Here is a 4,570-nt window from a genome sequence, read left to right on the forward strand (position 1 = left end):
AAAAAAAAAAAGAAAAAAGGGAGAGAATGTGATCAGGCAGGAGACTAGAACAGAGCCATACACTAGTGATTTAGGGTATATTTTGATCTGTTAGAAGAAACTGTATCTCAAAATTTTAAAGAGAGAACAACTTATATATATATGCCAAAAATAAGGGTAACTACTATGAAGGGATAAAATATGACTCTAAAAATGAAAAATAAAAAATGTTTTTTTTTAAAAGAGATTGATAAGATGTTGGTTGAAAAAGGGGAAAATAAAAATAAAAAAACAGTTAACAAAAATTAACTTTGATGAACTAATGAATCATGGTAAAAAAAAAGCTATGAATTCTATGTGCAGTATTCCCCTAGCGCTGGATTTCTCCCGTTCTCCTTGATCGGTAAACTTGGTCTTGGCTTGCTGGCTGTTCGTGCTGATCTTCTGGGGGAGGGGCCTGTTGCTGTGGTTCCCAAATGTCTTTGCCGGAGGCAGAATTGCCCCGCCCTTGTCGGTCCGGGCTAAGCAAGCTGCTCGGGTTTGATCTCAGGAGCTTTTGTTCCCTGCAAGCTCTCGGTACAGCTTTGGAGGACCAGGGCAAAAATGGTGGCCTCCCAATCTCCACCCGGAGGAGCTGAGAACTCGGGGCCCCGCTCCTCATTGCGCCCCCAGAGAAAAGCAGTCACTCCCTTGTCCCCAGTCTCCAGCCGCTCTCCGCGCTCACCCGGCCTGTGACCGAGTGTTTCTATCTCTGGCACCCGACCCCGTGTGGAGTCTCCAAACCCAGCAGATCCCTGCGGTGCGCTCCCGCGCCGCTCCTCCCGGGGGAGGAAGGGGAGTCTCCCCGGCTCTGCCGCTTGTTGGGTCCCTGCTGGAGGAGCAGTGGCCCGACTGGGCCGCGGATCACAGTTTATGGCCACCCTGAGCTGAGAGACCGCGCCTCGGCTCCGTCTCTGCAGCCGGCTTCCCCGCTCCGATTCCTGGGAGCTCTGCCGCACTCAGGCACCCCTGGTCTTTCTGTGACCCCGAGGGTCCTGAGGCCACACTGTCCTGCGAGGGTTCCACCCCCCACTTAGCCACTGGAGCGACGTCCCTCAGCGGAGCCGACTTCTAAAAGGTCCGATTTTGTGCTCCGCGGCTCTAGCACTTGCCAGAAGCGGTTGACGGAGGCTCCCTCCCCCGCCGTCTATCCTCCCGAATATCGCCCCGGATTCACTGCTCCGCACGTCCTACCTTCCAGTAAGTGGTCGCTTCTCTGTTCAGAGAGTTGTTGGTACTCTCTTCTTTGATCTCCTGTTGAGTTCGTAGGTGTTCAGAATGGTTTGATCCCTATTCAGCTGAATTCCTGAGACCAGAGGAAATCTAGGTCTCCTACTCCTCCGCCATCTTGCTCCGCCCCCACTAGATTTGTTTTTGAATGCAAATTTTAAATTTTAAAAATATATAGTTAAAAATATTGCAAATGATTGTGGTCTTTTAAAAGGAAAATAACTTTTCAGGTAATAGGAGGTGGTGGCTTTGAGAGCTGATTGGGTCATGAGGACACAGCCCTTATGAATGAGATTAATGCCTTTATCAAAGAAGCTCTAGAGGGGCGCCTGTGTGGCTCAGTTGGTTAGGCGTCTGCCTTCGGCTCAGGTCATTATCTCAGGGTCCTGGGATCAAGCCCCACATCGGGCTCCCTGCTCAGCCTGTTTCTCCCTCACCCTCTGCCCCTCCTGTGCCTGGGAGGCATCTGCTCGTGCTCTCTATCTGAAATAAATAAAATCTTAAAAAAAAAAACAAGCTCTAGATAAAGCTCTGACCCCTTCCACCTGTGAGGGCACAGTGAGAAGTCACCAGCTATGAACCAGGAGGAGGGCCTGCACCAGAATGTGACCATGCTGACACCTTGATCGTGGACTTCCCAGGTTCCAGAGCTGTGAGTAGTAAATTTATAAGCCAACTAGTCTGTAGTACTTTTTAAAAAAGATTTTATTTATTTATTGAGAGAGAAAGAGAGAGTGAGCAAGCATGAGCAGGGGGAAAGGGCAGAGAGAGAGGGAGAAGCAGACTCCCCACGGAGCAGGGAGCCTGACGTGGGGCTCGAACCTAGGACCCAGGATCGTGACCTGAGCTGAAGGCAGATGCTTAACTGACTGAGTTACCCAGGCGCCCCTGTAGTATTTTTTTTAATAGCTTTCTGAGAAATTTATTTTAGAGTCCCTCAGGAATAGAGAAACCCCGGGCCAGTTCAGAATCAAAGAATAATTGTTGATTAGAGGGGCTCGTGCATAATGCAGACATAGATCTCTTGATTGAATTAACACAGCTTGGTGAGAAAACGAAATATTAACACTTACTGGACTCTCTCAACCATGATGTGGTCAGAAAAACTGCAATGGTTGTTTGGTGAATTAAAAAAATGTTTCCAGAAGGAAACATGGATTCTATGTCTGCAGCCCTGGATATGGGGGGATAGAATTAGCTTTGTATTTGTAACTGCATTTGCATGTTGAGCCATATGAAACTGTCAGTATTTGGCCATCTTTGACCTAACAAATGTCAATTTCATATGTTCAACGAAGACATGAATCACAAGAGTTTTTTTTTTTTTTTTATTCCAGAACACTGTAAGTAATATGTGTTTGCCAAATGAGTGCTCTGGGTAATGCATACAAGTGTTAAGGGAGAGAACAGATTGGTGGCGTGGGCTGGGGTGGACTAGACAGGCTTACCAGGGGCATGCAGTTTAGATAAGTGGAAAGAAGACAGTTCAGGCAGAGGAAGGACCATGCTATGATTTGTGCAGTGGTTCCATTTTCTTGTAACTCAACAATATTTAGGGAAGTCAGTGATATTAGGGAAGGTGGGAACCATATACTGGAGAGACTGGAGTACTCAGTTAAGGAACTGGAACTGTTATTATCAGCAATGAGGAGCCATGAAAGTTTTCTAAGGAAGGGAGTTCCAGGATCAAAGCAATATTTTAGGAAAATTTCTTTAGATCTAATATCAGCATGTACTGAAGGAACTAGAGCCTGCAGCTAGACACACCCGGCAGGACAGGGCTTGGGAAAAAAGAACCGAGATGCAGGAGAAGACCTCAGAGACAGTGCTAATTGTTAAGGTCTGAGTGGCCAGTGGCAGAAATTGAGGAGAACTTTGTCTTTCCATGTAGATGGCTCTTCCTTTGCTGTAATTGCATGAAGAATTCAGTGAATATGAGAGCAACCAGAAGGGACCTGGGAGAGAATGCTGGATGTGACCGGAACTTTGAAGAGGGTGGGATTTGGGTGGGTGCGGAATAAAGACGCTGAACTTTTGGGTGGGAGTGTTAGCATGAGCAAAGAGGCAGAGGCCCGGAGCTGACATAAGGGACACTTGACAATTCTGGGGCTGACTGGGTACCACTCAGTCCTACATTTCTCTCCCCAAGTCCCCCTCCTCCCTCACCCTGTTTGATTCTTTTCTCCTTGTCCTAATGATGTGACCATGCCAGTTTCTTTATCCCTTTGACGCAAGGAGAAATTAGCTGATAAAGCAGTGGTCAGATGAGGCTAAGGGAGCTCTCCTTGACCCAAATTTTAGAGACATCATTATCAACTACAACCAGCGCATGCCCTCTAGGGAGATGAATCAGACCTGGCAGGTTGCAGGCAGCTTCCTGCAGCTCTTCCTGCAGCGTGCAAATTTGATCCGATGGGTGGGAACTCAAAGAAAATAATTTCTACGATTCTTTCATAGTCACACACCAGACACATATTCAGAGAACTGTCATAAATATTCAGGAAGTGTTCATGAATATTCAGTGAATGGCAAAAAGATCTGCAGACAGTCCTCATGGAGTCCTCTGGAAAGGAGCTCCTCTGCTCTTTGCAAGCTCCCTGTCCACAGGGCTGGCTAAGAGGAAGGGGCAGTGGTGGAGGATGAGATGAAACAAGCTTTGCTGTGCGGGCTCCTGGGTTGATGTTCCACCTCTGCTGGATTTGCATGTGTAACATCCCAGCCAGATGCTTGGCTGCCCTCCCTGCTGCATCGAATTGGATGTGGATTTTTGTTTACTTTATTCATGATACTTGAGCTCCAATACTTACAGGGTTCAAAAAACAGGTGGCCCTTGAAGACGTATAGATTCTCCTGGGTAGCCTCCAAAGTCAGGGTGAAAGGGAAAACATAACTTTATGAATTCTTTGGATGCTGGCGATTCAACATAGTTTTATATCCTTGAAAACCAAAAATAATTTCATTGAGGAGATGCAGGCTGGCATTTGAATTGTAGTTAATTAATAGGGAAGGTGGATTAATATAATACAATTTTAAAATTACACTTTCACCTTAAAAATGTTAACATTAAGAAAACTTCCTATATAATCCTACTACTCACACTCTTAAAGTGTATTTTACTCTTTGATTTCTTTCAATGTTTACTTAAATGTATAGATACTCTGTATTAATACCATTAGAGCACATAGATGATTTTTGCATTCTATTTTTTCTTTGCTTAATATTATTTGAGTTAGGAGATTGATCTTAGACCTAATCAAATATCTCTCTCTCTTTTTTTTTAAAGATTTTATTTATTTATTTGATGGAGAGAGACACAGTGAGA

This window comes from Callorhinus ursinus, unplaced genomic scaffold (assembly GCF_003265705.2).
Source record: "Callorhinus ursinus isolate GAN/ISIS: 27379988/994484 unplaced genomic scaffold, GSC_fseal_2.0 scaffold54, whole genome shotgun sequence".
NCBI lineage: Eukaryota > Metazoa > Chordata > Mammalia > Carnivora > Otariidae > Callorhinus > Callorhinus ursinus.